The following is an 8,620-nucleotide window of genomic DNA, read 5'->3' as shown; positions in this document are numbered from 1 at the left end:
AAATAGATTTTTGTATGACGAATAATGTATGATGTGTTGATTGAGTATCCAAATGTGTCAACCAAATTCCTAAGATGCGTTGTTCAAGTCTTTATTCAAAATGTGTCGGTTAGATGTCAATAATAATAAAATTAATTTAAAATTGTGGATACGGCCGTATCTAAGAGTGTCGAATACAATAACTTTGTAAAAGCGTATGATAATGGATTCAAATTAACTGATGGTGTTTAAAAAAATTTAAAAAGGTAGCTCAATGTACGGGTTGCATACCATTATTACCATGAAATTTGATTTATGAAATTTTATTATACAGAAGGACATTTTATTTTTCGTTTCAATTCTTTCTTAAATACATTTTTTGTTTTTCTAACTTACAAAATCCCAAATGGGCATTATACAATGGCCTGATTGATAGCGTTCAAGTGTTCAACTCTTAAGACACGGACGTAGAAAAGTATGTGAGAGATGGTGGCTTTTAACAAAAGATGTTGGGTGGGGGGGGCAACGGTGAAAAAAATTTCAAGACAAATTTTACATTTTATAGTTATATAATTTAAAAAAAAAAAAAAAATTTATTAGGTATATAAACAAAAAGGAAAAAAAAAAAATCATGGCCTATATTAGGTCCATGCGTGGTGTATTCGAATTCCCCACCCTAATTCATCATAATAAAAATAAAAAATGGACAAATTAATGTTATATGTAAACGCATTAATTAATACTAGAAATAGTTAGCCTGTAGATAGTGTTTCGTCAACGTATTAATTAATTATTAATGATGCCAGTAAAGTTAGCGAGTAGACAACGATTACGTTAATATCGCTAATAAGATTGTGGAAAGATGTTTGACTGACCGTTGGCTATTGGAGTTTGCAACACTCATTAATTGCATCATTTTGTCTTAAAAAATCAATATAGTTTGAACATAATTGGTTCGAAGTTCAAAAAAACTAATACTCCAATATTTTAAAAGTAATGCTCTTAAGAAAACTTGTTCATTATGAATTTTTCATTGTAATTTGTAAATATCTATAATGTAGCTAGAGTCGTATAAATAGGTGAGGAGTCATTCGTATACAAACAAGCTTGTGAGAGAGCCTTGTACACTTGAGTAATAACAGAATTATTATTCACCTGAGTGTACAAACAGAGTGAAGGGTTTCCTTGAGTAAAAATATAAAATCACAACGAAACCATTTTTTATTATTACCTATCCGTGCAAATTAATGTCATCTATAACGGTTACCAAGTGTGAACGCATTAATTAATTACTCCGCACTTTAATAATTGACAAATTAATGTCATTCGTCAACACATTAATGAATTATTAATGTTAATCTTAATACTAGTAATGTTTAGTCAACACAATAATTAATTACTTCATCTATCCCCAAAAGAATGTCCTTTTTGGGAAGTAAAAATTTTTAAGGGGACATGTTGACCATGTATTGTCACTTGCCCTTTTAAGTTTTTAATATAATTTTAAACTTACATATATGGAAAGATGTAAAATATATTGTTTGAAAAAGGAAAATAGACAATTATTTTGGGACAACCCAAAAAGGAAAAATGGACATTCTTTTTGGGACAGAATGATTATTAATAGTGTTAGCGATTGTTCCGTGTTCGAATTCCCCAACCTAATTCGTTCGACTGAAAATAAAAAATACAATGAAATAATCTTTTATTATTATTTAAACCTTCTAATAAATGGGCAAATTAATGTCATCCCTATATACATTTAAAAAAAATATATATACAGACCCTCTAATAAATGGACAAATTAATGTTATCCGTAAACGTATTAATTAATACTAATAATAGTTAGCCTATAAATAGTGTTTCATCAACGTATTAATTAATTATTAATCATGCCAGTAATAGTTAGTAAGGCTGATCACAAATCGGATCAGTTCGGTTTGGGGGTAAAGTTCTCAATTCGGTTCTTACGGATTGGTGAAATTTGAAATCGAACCGATCTGTGGGGACCTTTAATTTGAACCAAATCGAACAATGAAATAACGGATTGGATCGGTTCGGTTTCCACGGGCTTTTCAAATATCCCAATATGATTACATTTTATGACTCATTAAAATCACAAATTAGTAATTAAAAACATGTAACTAACTTTTTAACATATATCACCACAAACTTAAATTACCTAATAACAAAATAGAGTTTTTTTTTTTTTTTTGCTGGCACCGGAACTCACCTAGGCAGGGCCCCTTCGGGACCCCCCCCAGGCTACAAACCAAGGATGCTGTCGACGGCCTCACACCTCAGCAACAATTTTAGTCGAGAATTATAATGGTGATGGACGGGTTCGAACCTGGGACATGAGCGTTCCCAAGTCGTTAACTTACCAACTCGGTCAAGCCCCCGGGGGCAACAAAATAGAGTTGTAAATCATCCAAAAGTGAAAAATCTTAAATAATGAATAAAAAATATATAAATACAGTAAGTATATTGTATATATATAGTTATATATATAATATATTAATATAAAATTACGGTAACGGGTCGGATCAGTTCGGTTAACGGATCGAATCGGTTTTTCCATGGCCCAATTCGTTAAATGAACCACGAATAGCGGATTGCTATTTTTTTAAATCATCACCGAATCATGAGATTTGAAAACCGAACCGAACCACACGGATCGGATTGGTTCAGACCGGATTGACAGATTATTTGTTCACCCCTAATCGTTAGCGAGTAGACAACATTTTCATTAATATGGCTAATAAGATTGTTGGAAGATGTTTGACTGAACGTTGGCTATTGCAATTTGTAACACTCATGAATTGCATCATTTTGTCTTAAAAATTCAATATAGTTTGAACATAATTGGTTCCAAATTCAAAAAAACTAATACTCCAATATTTTAAAAGTGATGCTCTCAAGAAAATTTGTTCATCATGAAAATTTCATTTTAACTAATAAATTATTATTATATTAAAATAAAGTTAATTAATTTGATCTCTTATAATTGCAAAAGGTTACACCACACAGGAAACAAGCGAGTGCTGAGGCATGGCATGAGAATATTGCAGTTCTATGATCTAGTCTTTTGAAGCTGTGTAGAGAGTCATGAAGTATTGTAGATAGTGTTGGAATGTTCTAAAATATTAGAAAGATACTAGAGAAATATAATTTTGTAATTTGTAAATATCTATAATGTAGCTAAAGGTGTATAGTGATGAGTCATTCGTAAACAAACAAGGTTGTGAGAGAACTTTATACACTTGAGTAATAATAGAATCATTATTCACTTAAGTGTGCAAATCGAGTGCAGGGCTTCCTCAAGTAAAAAAAAAAAAATCACAATGAAAACATTTTTTTATTATTACCTATCCATGCAAATTAATGTCATCTGCGGTTAACAAGTGTGAACGCATTAATTAATTACTTCGCACTTTAATAAATTGACAAATTAATGTCCTCGATCAACACATTAATAAAGGAGTAAGTGCAAAAAACACCCCCGTATTTTCAAAAATGTGCAAATAACACCTCCGTTGTTCAAAAGTCACCCCTATAGTTTCAAAATAGTGCAAATAAGGGCTTTTTGTCAGAGGGGTAAGTAAAAATACGAAAATACCCCCCAATAGTCTTTATTCAATAATAAGAAAAAAAAATTTAAAGTTAAAATTACCTAAATAGACATTAACCTAAACTACGTCATTTTGGGTGATGTGGGTAGTGAAATCTTATTTCTCTCGGCTTTAATTTTTTTTTTTTGATGAATTTCTCTCTCTTCTCTTAACTCGCCGGTGTTCATAGTGAAGGAGGGTTTTCATTCAAGCCGCATTTATCCCTCGACTTCGCCGTTCTCCTTATCGTTCTCCTTGCCATTGACCGCCGTATCATCAATCTTAGATCAGACCGTTTGTAAGCATTCTTACCAATTATCTATGAAAGCCCTAATAACCAATCTCTCCTCACACCACCTCCTGCTACGCTGCACTCTTACCACCGAAGCCGTCTAGATTGCAGAATCGGCTAATCAAGTGAAATGGGGCTACAAGGAACCAGAAATCGATCACCCCTCTGGGTCAGTGGTTGCCTAATATCGCCGTCGACACTTGCATCATCCTCGCTGGACTTGTCTGCAACGGAGCCTCTGTTAGGAACGGGACGTCCTTGGGAGCGATCTCAACAAGATTTTATTCGGTTTCTCAATTTTTTGTTATTCACGCCGTCCAGATGAGGTGTGTTATTCACGCTGTTTGGTTTGCTCAATTTTTTGCTCGAACGAAGTTTTAATGGCAAACGAGTTGGACTCAGCCAAGTTGGGGTTCGGGTTAGTCTGTAACTGATGTTTAATGGTGGAGGTGGTTGTGGGACGGCATTGCAATGGTGAGTAGTGGCGACCTCTTCTCAGTCCCGCACCCTCACCGGACCATCTCGCGCCTACGCCAGCGACTTGTTCTTCATAGAGAGAGAAAATATAATGGAAAGGAGTTGAGAGAGGGAGCTGATCCTGTGATAACTCGAAATTTTTTAGGATTTTAAGTTATTTTATGATTTTTAGTGATCTTATTTTAAATTGGAGATGCATGATTAAGCTATTTTATTTATTTTTGTAGCAATTGAAATTGTATTGTTTTTCTTGATCTGATAGATTTTGCAGCAAAATGGAGCAGGTGGACGAAAATTGTGGGAAGAGTAATGTGTTTGGTTTAGTTTGATTATATATAAATATATATATTTTGAGTGATGTGTCATTTAATGATGGAGTGATGGGTGACAGAAGCAAAAGAAAAAAAAAAGAAAAAGAAAAAACGTAGGCTGGTCGGCAGTAGGTGGAAAATGAGAAAGAAAAAGTTGACATGGTTGTGGGTCCCATTGAAAATTATTTAATGAGTTTTTAGTTTGTTCCATATTATATTATATATATATATATATATATATATATATATATATTTTGTTGAAGTATAAAGGTGGCAGCAAAGCAATCGTAATGAGAAAGGAAATTGTAATTATTTTGGGTGGGACCCACTAGTGGAAATTTTAAGTCAAGTTCATGGAACTTGGTCTGGTTGATTCACGAGGGCTTGGTCTTGGTATGATGGAGTGTAAATGAGAAGAAAATAAAAAAAGGAGCAGGTTGGTAAATGATGAGAAAAGATAAGGAAGAGTAGGTGGTGGGGTCCATTTGTAATGAGTATATTGATATTTGTTATTTTGATTGTGTGGTGAGCAAGTTGTTGTACGAAAGTTGGTGCATTCTCCTATATATGTATCTGTTTTGTGACTTGGGAAAGCAGAAAGAAAAATTAGAAAGTGAGCCAAGGGAAAAACAGAGAGGGCCGAGAGTTGCAGAGGGAGGCCGGAAACTTGGTGGCTTGATGATTCAGTACAGGAATTCTTTTTCAGTGTAGGGTTCTCTATACCTTGAATGGCATGGGATGGTTTTAATTAAATGTTTTATGAAATGTTTTGATTAAATGCATATTTATTTTGTCTATATATTCATATGATTATGTATATTTTGTGAAGTTATTTTATTAAACCTCCATGAGATTTTTGTTATGGTTTTTTCTACTTGGACTTTTGTCTCACCACCCTCCAGTTTCAGGTACCGAAGATGAACGGGGATGGCTAGAAACGGGCTTAGGATGAAGAGCCGGCGTGGAGGATTTATTTTATTATTTGGAGAATTTTTTTGAATTTTTGAGGAATCTGATTTTTGTATAAACAGAGGGCATTTTTTTTATGATCCTGGGTGTATTTCGATATATTTGGATTTGTATAAATTGAGGATTTTATCAGAAAATTTGGGTCGTGACAGATCCAGTGCGAATGCAAGAAAAGCAAAAAAAAGTGAGCAGCCAATAGACCGTTGACACGTATGCGAGTGTGCTAGCAGTCCCTCATTCTCGTCTCAGATTTCTCTCGTCCCAAACATCATTTAACATATATCACTAAAAAATTAAACTCATTTAATTCTTAAAATGAAGTAATAAATTAATAATATATATAAGGAATTAATATATAAATAGAGATAGAATCTTTAGAGAAAGAGAGAGAGAGAATAAATAAAGAATAAAAATAAGAAAGAAAATTTATATTATATTGAGAGAAAAAATAAATAAAGAATGCAAATATGAAAAGAAAAGCATTACAGAGAAAGAAAAATAAAATAAAATACATAAATATGAGTATTATATATAGAAATGAGGGATATAATATAAATATGAGATAAATAATATAAATATGAATATAATGAGTATTATATATATATAATAGGTGTATTATATATAGATTATTTATAGAAAGAAAATTAATTAATACAAATAAGAAGAAAAAAAAACGTAGAGAAAATATATATATATATATATATATATATATATATATATATATATATGAGTATTCTATATAGAAATGAGGGATATAATATAGATAGGAAAGAAATAATATAAATATGAAGAGTATTATATATATATATAATACTCATTTATATATATATTATATCCCTCATTTCTATATAGAATACTCATATATATATATATATATATATAATATGTGTATTATATATAGATTATTTATAGAAAGAAAATGAATTAATACAAAAAAAAAAACAAAACATAGAGAAAGAATATATATATATATATATATATATATATATATATATAAATATGAGTATTATATATAGAAGTGAGGGATATAATATAAATAGGGAGAGAAATATGAATATAATGAGTAATATATATACAAAATAACAAAATTTAAAAATTATTTTCATGTTTTCAATAAACCCCCTTATATTTTTAAAAGTGTGCAAAAAAACCCCTGTATGTTCAAAGGGGTATTTTGGGTAGTGCAAAAGGGTAGTTTTGAAATTAAAAGCGAATTATTGGTCACATGCACGACGCATGCCAATTTTCTTGGTCAAAAGCCCTTATTTGCACTATTTTGAAACTACAAGGGTGTTATTTGCACATTTTTAAAAATACAGGGTGTTTTTTGCACTTAACCCTTAAATTATTAATGTTACTCATAATACTAGTAATGTTTAGTCAACACAATAATTAATTACTCCATCTGTCCAAAAAGAATGTCATTTTTTGGAGATTATAAACTTTTAAGGGAACATGTGTGCCATGTATTTTTACTTGCTCTTTTAAGTTTTGAATATTCAAGTTTGAAATTTTAAACTCTAAGAACATATATGGAAAGATTAAAATATATTGTTTGAAAAAGGAAAGTGGACAATCATTTTTGGACAACCCAAAAAGAAAAAATGGACATTCTATTTGGGACAAAATTAGTATTAATAGTGTTAGCGATTTTTTGGAAAATACAATTTATAAATTATTTGAAGTTAAAAATAAAAAAATAAAAAAAAACCTAATACTCCAATATTTATCACTTATTCATTGTTTAATCTAAAGCATGTAATTTTAAGAAATAGTGCTTTAAAGAAAACTTATTAACCGTGAAATGAAATTTATTACTTATTAGTAAAACTGCACGTGCGTTGCACGTGAATAAAATTTAATTTAAAATTAATATTCAACAAAGCAATTAAAAAATCATTTTCTCAAATAGTAATTAAATTTGATTTTTAAATATAACCGCACTTATATTTTAATTAAGATAAACGGATTACAAGATTAAATAATGATAACAATTTGCAAAATCTTTAAAATAATAAATCAAAAATCATTTTATAAAACATAATTAGTAAATTTCTAAAATGATCAATGAACATAAAATTGACATAAGTAAAAGTGATGATAACAATAATTTTTAATTGAACTTTTCAATAGAAATTCAATTATTGATAAGTGTATTTTCAAACTCCTAAAATAATATCAAAATCAAGAATATTTTTTTATTACAATTTACTAATATTTTTGTAGTAACAAATGATATTCAACAAATCAATGAAATAATTATTTCCTCAAATATGTTACGTGATGTGTCAATAATAATAAAAATTATTTTAAAATTGTGGACACGGTCATATCTAAAAATGTAGAATACAATAACTTTGTAAAAGCTTATGATAATGGATTCAAATTTCAAACTGATGGAGTTTAAAAAAATAAAAAGGTAGCTCATGCCTCAATGTACAGATTGGATACCATTATTACCATGAAATTTGATTTGTGAAACTTTATTATACAGAATGACATTTTATTATTTGTTTCAATTCTTTCTTGGATACATTTTTTGTCTTTCCAACTTTCAAAATCCCAAATGGGCATTTTATAATGGCCTAATTGATAGAGCGTTCAAGTGTTCAACTCTTAAGACACAAACCTAACAAAGTATGTGAGAGATAGCAAATTTTAGCAAAAGATGTTGGGGGCAATAGTGAAAAAAAATTCAAGACAAATTTTACATTTTATAGTTATATAATTCAAAAAAATAAAATTATTAGGTACATAAACAAAAAGGAAAAAAATTCATGAGCCTATGTTAGGTCCATGCGTGGCGTGTTCGAATTCCCCACCCTAATTCGTCAGAATAAAAATAAAAAATCACAAAAAAATAATCTTTTATTATTATTCAGACCCTCTAATAAATGGGCAAATCAATGTCAGTCTAAATAATGGACAAATTAATGTTATCCATAAACGCTTTTTTGATTATTATACAGACCTCTAATAAA

This window comes from Cornus florida, unplaced genomic scaffold (genome assembly GCF_030987335.1).
Source record: "Cornus florida cultivar Cherokee Brave unplaced genomic scaffold, ASM3098733v1 CherokeeBrave_3.0.0_Hap2_Chr11, whole genome shotgun sequence".
Taxonomy (NCBI): domain Eukaryota; kingdom Viridiplantae; phylum Streptophyta; class Magnoliopsida; order Cornales; family Cornaceae; genus Cornus; species Cornus florida.
Note: the sequence above shows the minus strand (reverse complement) of the source record.